Here is an 8,898-nt window from a genome sequence, read left to right as displayed (position 1 = left end):
GGCTTAGGGAGATCCAAAGCGTTCCTTGAGCACCTGACAGCAGTGAAATTCTCACATGCAAATGTCAGATTGGCCTTTATTTCCTCACAATTTGGACTTTCATTAATTCTCTGTACCTGATACATTTAGTTGCTGCAGTTCACTCTCATTTTTTTAAGTTCTATGAAACCTTAAAACTCCAAAAAGTGGATAGGGACACTGTAGGCTGCTATTGTTCACTTAACCCAAAGTTTTAAAAAGGTTACCTTTCCTCTGAAGCAATATATGAACAAGAGATTTATTTTAAGAAATTGACTCACATGATTGTGGCGGTGATCTTGATTTTTCTTGAGGTTCTGTACCTTAAATACTATGATGTAAAGTTAGCAACCCTCAACTATTATCATGTGAAGTTAAAACACTTTATGTTACATTATAAAGGTATAAGAGAGAAGAAAACATAGATATTTATTATACACACACACAAACATATCCGTAACAAAATAAGGGAAAAATACACCCAACAACAACAATCCTCGTTTCTGTAACTGTTCGTATGGTCAAAGCTGATATTTATAACTCCCTCCTTCCACTATCCATATTCCCTTTGTCCTCAGAAAGTACCACAACTCATTGTGTTTCTTTATCTGATAGGATGAACCAAGCCTTCATTCCTGAAGAGTCTGGGTCTTTAGCAGTCCTGCTTGAATTGGGTTGTTGTAATTTTCCATTGACTTTAATCTCAGGGCATAGTAGTACTAAGAAACACTCTAACTTGCCTCCTACATTCCAAATATACTCTTTCTAGGAGAGGTAGTCCAATTTCCCTTTGGTAATGAGAATCAATCACCCCAATTCAGAACAGAAACACTTTTATTTGCCTATTGATTCAGAGACAAGAGAACCCAAAGTGGCCAGGTGATAGTCTCTTAACATCCAGTTCAATGGAATCATTGCTGCATCTCCTGGTGGATGCATTCCTCCCTTTGGAATTAAGTTGTCTTGACCAGTCAAATATAAGGTCAAGGGACAGATCCCTAAGAATAATGGTGAGTGATGCCACTCTCATTTCCACCCATTGATTCCTAGAGCTATAGATCTTGCCTAAGGGAGAAACAGCACCATATGTTGGATGCTGACTGAGAGCATATACAGCCTCCTAAAGAATGTTGCCCAGCCCTCAAAGGTATTGTCACCAAGCTGGTGCTGTAACTTAAGTCTTCAACAGGACATTCATGGTTCTGTCAAATCAGTTGCTTCAGGATGTTGGGGAACATAGTAATGGGGAACCAGTTAATTCCATTTACACACTTCATTTGCTATCAAGTGACAACCTTGATTAGAAGCAATGCTGTGTGGAATATGGATATCCAGTTTTCATATATTGATATCCAGTTTTCCCAACACCTTTTGTTGAAGAGACTGTCTTTTTCTCATTATATATTCTTGACACCCTCATTGCAGATCAATTGACATAGTGTTATCAGGTTGCTGGGATGTGAGTCTAGTCATAGGTTTAGAAACAAAGAGGGGTGGTGAGAGTGGGTCCTGAGGAGAATCAGTAGTGTCTTATACGGCAACTACCCCAGGGGATGCCATTAGAGGGAAATCAGGATTAATCTCCTCAGCCAAGGCTAGAGCAGCTACTTTACTGGCAAAGAAGACTCACCAGAATTTAGGACTTCTACATTCCCAGCTTCATCAGAATTCTCTCATATGTCCCCACTTTCTAGAGCCTATTGCTTCCCAGTTCATGCCCTCACTTTAACTGTAGACATCCCTCAAGTTTGGGAATGCATTGTAAATCACCCACTCACAAGATGAGATTCTGGGTTTGGCTATTAGAAATATCAGCCCCACCACTACAGGCATATGAGCCTCTTTCAGGACTGACATACAAGTTTTTACATCATTTATGCACTGCTTGATGTTAGAATTTGAACCCTTAAACTCATTCTTTCTTCCCACTTGATCTAGTGCAATTAGAAGCAACCAGTCAATTTCATTATATTGTTAGTTTGACAAAAGTATTCACTGGCATCATATGCAAAGTGCACCCAGAACTTTGCCTCTTACAAATATTTGATTAGATGTATCCAATAGTGCTATTTTGTGTATCTCTACTGCCATGTCACACTATGACTTTCATTGCTCTTTACTACTGAAAAGAGAATCATTAGTGCCTTTAAATCTAATCAGATTAGAGAAACAATTCCACAAACCCCAGAACCAATTCAAAAATCTCATCCCTAAGGTTCTGTTCCTCTAGAACTACTCTTAATACCAAAAGCTGTGTTAATCAGGGTTCTTCAGAAAAACACCACCAATAGGATGTAGAGAAAACTATCTTAGGGAATTGGTTCATGACTTGTGGAAGTGCATCCATTCATTGAAGCAACATATTGTGCCTACTAAGCAACCTGCCATCATCCACCCCTCTCAGTCCTCACCCCTCTGAGTCTCCATTGTCTACCATTCCATACTCTGCTTCCATGTGTACACATTATTTAGCTCCCACTTATAAGTGAGAACATGCAGTATTTGTCTTCTGTGTCTGAGTTGATTCACTTAAGATAATGGCCTCCAGTTCCTTCCATGTCGTGGCACAAGACAAGATTTCATTCTTTTTTATGACTGAATAGTATTCCATTGTGCATATATACCACAATTTCTTTATCCAGTCATCCACTGATAGACACTTAGGTTGACTCCATATCTTTACTATTTTGGATGGTGCTGCAATAAATATGTTATTTCAGGTATCTTTTTGATAGAATGATTTCTTTTCCTTTTGGTAGATACCCAGTTATGGAATTGCTGGAATGTTTGGTAGCTATATTTTTAGTTCTTTGAGAAATATCTGTATTGTATTCCATAGAGATTGTATTAGACTAAGTTATATTTCCACCAACACTGCAAAAGCATTCCCTTTTTTCCACATCCTTACCAATATCTGTTAATTTTTATCTTCTTAATAATAGCCATTCAGATTAGTGTAAGAAGATATTTCATTGTGGTTCTATTAATAATTTGCATATCTCTAATGATTAGTGATGTAGAACTTTTTTTCACATACTTTTTGGACATTTGTTTGTCTTCTTTTGAAAAAAATGTCTATTCATGACCTTAGCCCACTTATTAGTGGGTTTATTTGTATTTTGTTCTTGACTTGTCTGAGTTCCTTGTAAATTCAGAATGTTAGTCCCCTTTTGGATGTATAGTTTGTAAATATTTTCTCTCATTCTGCAGGTTATATGTTCAATCTTCTTGATTATTTCTTTTGCTGTGCAGAAGCTTTGTAGTTTAAGTCCTATTGGTCCATTTTTGTTATCACTGCCTGTGCTTTTGAGGTCTTGGTCATGAATTATTTCCCTAGATCAATGTCCCCTTGGATTTCTTCTAAGATTTTTATAGTTTCAGGTCTTCCACTCAAGTCTGTAATTCATCTTGAGTTGAGGTGCAGTTTTATTCTTCTGCATATGTCAATCCAATTTTCCCAGCATCATTTATTGAAAAGGATGTCCTTTCCCCAATGTATGCTCTTGTTAACTTTGCCAAAGATCATTTGGCTGTAAGTATGTGGCTTTATTTCTGGGTTCTCTTTTCTGTTTCATTGATATATGTGTCTGCTTTGATAGCACTACCATGCTGTTTTGCTTACTATAGCCTTGTAGTATAATTTGAAGTCAAGCAATGTGATGCTTCCAGCTTCATTCTTTTTGCTCAAGATTGCTATTCAGGATCTTTTTTCATTCTATATGAATGTTAGAATTGTTTTTTCTAACTCTGTGGAAAATGATGTTAGTATTTTGATAGGGATTATATTGAATCTGTAGATTGCTTTGGGCAATATGGTCATTTTAAAGATATTAATACTTCCAATCCATGAGCATGAGATGTTTTTCCATTGATTTGTGTCATCTACAATTTCCTTCTTCAGCGTTTTATAGATTTCCTTGTAGAGATCTTTCCTTTCCTTGGTTAAATATTCCTAGGTATTTTAATCTTTTGTAGCTATTGTAAATAGGATTCCCTTCTTGATTTGGTTCTTGGCGAGATTGTTATTGGTATATAGAAATGCTACTGATTTCTAAAAATGGTATAAGTTCTGTGGATGCTGTTCACCTATGTATGCCAAAGTCTTTAAAAATATTACTACAATTTGACTCAGTAATTTGTCATCTAAGAAATAAATATATAAAGCAAATCAGCATAAAATAACAAAAAGTGGCAAGTATAAAACTGTATCCAGGTATCACCTGGAAACAGGTAACTCCTTTAATAACTTTTGACTGAAAAAATTATAATAAAGGTATTATCTATAGTAGTTATGGGTAAGGAGACCAAATTGTAGCAATGCACTTACATGTCAACAATAGCAAGAAGACATTATCACCCCTAGACCTAAAAGGCAAAAGAAGGGTGCAATATTACAGAGACCTGTGAAAGCTAGATCTATGGGGAGAAAAACCACTTGGTAGAAACTGTGACTTTAGAAAAAATAAAAAGCAGCTATTGTCAGACCTATGGCCATGCAAGGAGAGAGCAGGGAGGTAAATACCCCAAACCTCCCCCCAACTCATACCTTCCCATTTTTTGCACTGTCTCCCATTGGCCAAACCCAACAGGCAACAAGAGGGCTGGGGAGAAGTTAGTCTCTTGGGTCACAGATCAGAGAAGACAAAGACCTTGAGAATTAGGGACAGAGAATTATTAGGAAAAATTTGTTTTTTATAATACTATATACAAAAATAAAAATACACTGACAATCCAAAATCCCCAGAATAAAGTATTGTTTAAACATTTATTGTATGAAGGAATTTATTCAATTTTAAGTTTATATTTTTAAATACTAGTTATTAGTAATAGCTAACATTAGTTGCTTTCTGTGTGCCAGAAATATAAATATTGTGTGTATACATATATACATACATATATGTTTACCTAGTCTTCAAAATTCTGTGAAGACTTTTACTATGCCCATTTTCCAATGCCGGATCTGACTCACAGAGTTTAAGTAACTGGCAGAAGGTCACATACAGCTAATAAGTGGTGACGCTGGGATTTAAACCCAGGGATATTCCAGCTTCAGAGGTAATGTTAATACTTATAATTATTATTAGCAAAAGTAAAATATAAGCTGCATTTACAGAATGATTCAAATACTAGAAATATCCACCATGTGACGTATGTAGGAAAGAGAATGGATGTAAATATTCCAAAATATTAACTATAGTCATCTCTGGTTTGAGGGATAATGAATGACATTTATCATCTTCATTATTCATCTTTAGTCCCTACACTTTATATATCACAAATGAGTATTTTGGGAGCTTGAATTTCTTTTTTAAATTTTATTTTAATTGACAGATGATAATTGTATATATTAAATATTTAGAGGGTATAATGTGATGTTATGATACAGCATACATTGTAGAATGATCCAATCAGGCTAATTAACTTATCTGTCACCTCACATATTTATAATTTCTTTGTGATGAGAACATTTAAAATCTATTCTTTTAGCAGTTTGAAGCATACAATACATTATTATTAACTATAGGTCACCAGGTTCCGGTGCAGTCGATCACTAGAATTTATTTCTCCTGTCTAACTGAAACTTTATACCCTTCGGCTAACATCTCCTCTTTCCCCGTTCACACCTGCTACCACTCAGCCTCTGGAAACTACCATTATACTCTCTACTTGCGTGAGTTTGACTTTTTTGATTTCACAAATAACTGAAATCATGCAGCGTCTGTATTTCTGTGCTGGCTTCTTTCACTTAGCAAAATGTCCTCTAGATTCATTCATGTTGCTGCAAATGACATGGCATCTGCCTCTCAGAGTATCCAAATTAATGTACTTAATAATAAAACTCTAGCATCTCATATCATACCTTCTAGTGTGTCATTTTATGCTGTTCATTTTTAATTAGGCATCAGATAACTCTTCAGCAAAGTATATAGAGTCCTCACTAGAATGTGAATTCAATATTTTCTAGTTAGAACTTTTTCCCCAATAAAATTATTTGATTAAAAACCTCTCCAATTATGCATCTATAAATGTACATGCACACACATACACACACATGAACTCCCCTTCATATATATATACATAAAGATATATCCAGATATAGATATAGATGATCTACTTACAGATAAGATAGATATAGATATAGATCTCTAAAGAGAGAGAAGTGAGAGAAATAGCTAAGAGTTTGGGCCTTCCATATGGTGCAAAAATGTGAACAGAAAATTTTATGGAATGCTGATTTAACAAACATAATTTATGCCTGGGTGTACTACATCCAGGGTTCGTTTGCAATAAGGTAACTATTTTTTTAACTTTCCTCATACTTTGTATTAAATCCCTTGTGTGCCATGTAAGGACGGAATACATAGATGAACATGCCCAGGCTTGTTCCAGTGAGATACTCACTGTGTTAACTATCTTGGATGGTGAATTCCTAGGGGAGGGACAGGGACTTGGGCAATGGAAATGCTTTACAAAGTGCCTAATACAAATTAGGATGAACAAACAAGTTCTGGTACAAAACTGAGTTCCTTTAAAGTAGTATAGCTCTAACAGCTCTCATCTGGCTTCCTGCAACACAATCACTGGCAGCATTTCGGGAAGTTGCTGCCTCCAAGGTTCCATACTCAATATCACCCAATTGAATCTTCTGCAAGGAGTAGAGAAATATCCCTTTGAGGTAAACATCCGGTTATGCTATGCGAACCAAAGTTTATACAGCAAACATTTACAAATCAAATCTTCTTTTTACATTGACCCACCTTAAGATAGCAGGCCTTATTTATCTCCATTTGTATTGATCTTCCTGGATCACTGTTAATAATCCTTAGGTTTCAGCTGTGAAGGTCACCTCCCCAGGGACCCTCTCTGAAACCGCTCTTGGTGAGGTCCTTGCTTTTGTTTTGTGCTCGTCTAAACTGGAACATGAAAGCTCCTTAGATGATGTCATTTGCAGAAACTCCACAAGGACATTATCTGCACCGATAATTGCTAACCCCACCCACATTGCTCAATTTATTCAATTTTTAGTTTTTAAGTTTGATCTTTAAAAATATCAGCTTTCTTGAAGGAAAGTATGCCAGTAGCCTCAACTTTTCTTCACCCAAGTTCCCTTCGGGATTAATTAAATCCAGTCCAAGTAAATTGGGAGGGGGGAAAGTAGAATTATTGCAGCAACGAATTACTCATTCTATGAAGTCCTTGGTCCATTACTACAATATTTCTAAATAGTTGCCTTACAAAATATGGGACAGAAAGAGATACTTCTGACAGATGGATAACTTGATGGAAAAAAGCCAAAGAAGAGACTTCCCTGGTGTAGCGTATTTTATCCAATTTTAATGCATATATATTGTTATGGGCTGAATTGTGTCCCTCCCCCCCCAAAAAAATAATTCAAATGTTGAAGCCCTAACCCCTGGAACCTCAAATGTAACTGTATTTGGAAATCGGGTCTTTAAAGAGGTACTTAGGTTAAAATAGGTCATTCGGGTGGCCCTAATCCAACATGACTATTGTCCTTCTAAGAAAAAGATATTAGGACACAGACTTGTACAGAGGGAAAACCCATGTGAAGACACAGGGTGAAGACAGCTATCTATATGCCAAGGAGAGGAACCTCAGCAGAAACTATCCCCGCCAGCACCTTGATCTTAGACTTCTACCCTCCAGAATTGAGAGAAAATAAATTTCTGTTGTGTAAGCCACCCAGTCTGTGATATTTTTATGACAGCCCTGGAAAACTCATACACATATCTATGAAACAAAAACTTGCAGTACCATGCTCTCACTAATGTAGCTTAGAGAAGAAAAAATGTTTTCAGCATATAGTATAGAGTCATTAAATATGTTATACTTTTCACACGTATACGCATAGTAACATCATTCTTCCCCACTCCAGGCTCTCTGAAAAGTGACTTTTGCAATCATCCTATGCAATTTCCTATTCCATAAGTGCGGATCAGTTAATACCAATTTGATGGTGAGTGCACGTGGTGCTTGTTTTTCCATTCTTGTGATACTTCACTTAAGTAGTAACATTCACTGGGGGTTGGGCAGGTGGGAGTGGGGAGGAGGGGATGTGTATATTCACACCAAATGGGAGCGGTACACACTGTCTGGGGGATGGACATGCTTGAAACTCTTACTTGGGTGGGGCAAAGGCAATATATGTAACCTAAACATTTGTACTCTCATAATATGTTGAAATAAAAAAAAACTTGAAAAATGATTTCCTGTTCCATACTTAATTCTTTAGACACTTACTTGAAGTAAGGAAGTAGCAGGCCAAGATTTTAACATCATTATTGCTGTATAATGCCATGTTCCACTCAGAGAGATATAGGCCATAGTTAGAAATTATTCAAGAAATTAAAAGGAACCCTACATATTTTCTCAGTCATAAGTCCTCTTGCTACCTACCCCACACCCTCAGTTGTATCTTGTTCCATAACAAGAGCTGCAGGACTATTCACTTGGCCCTTTATTCCCCCAAGTAAGGACCTACACAAACAACTCGATTCTGAAGAAAATTTTCATGCATACAGGAGTTAATCTATATTACCTAAAATGGAGAATTGATAAGGAAGAATTTTTGGTGTTTCCTTAGAACTGATCAGGGAAGTAACATTCGTGGGTGTTGGGCAGGTGGGAGAGGGGAGGAGGGGATGGGCATATTCACACCTAACAGGTGCAGTGCACACCGTCTGGGGGATGGGCACGCTTGTAGCTCTGACTTGGGCAGTACAAAGGCAATATATGTATCCTAAACGTTTGTACCCCATAATATTCTAAAATAAAATAACATAACATAAAATAAAACTGATCAGGGAAAAGGATGCAGTGATTCTAGATAATCATTCTTAATTCATGTAACTGAAATAC

This window comes from Lemur catta, chromosome 7, assembly GCF_020740605.2.
Source record: "Lemur catta isolate mLemCat1 chromosome 7, mLemCat1.pri, whole genome shotgun sequence".
In the NCBI taxonomy this organism is placed as follows: domain Eukaryota; kingdom Metazoa; phylum Chordata; class Mammalia; order Primates; family Lemuridae; genus Lemur; species Lemur catta.
Note: the sequence above shows the minus strand (reverse complement) of the source record.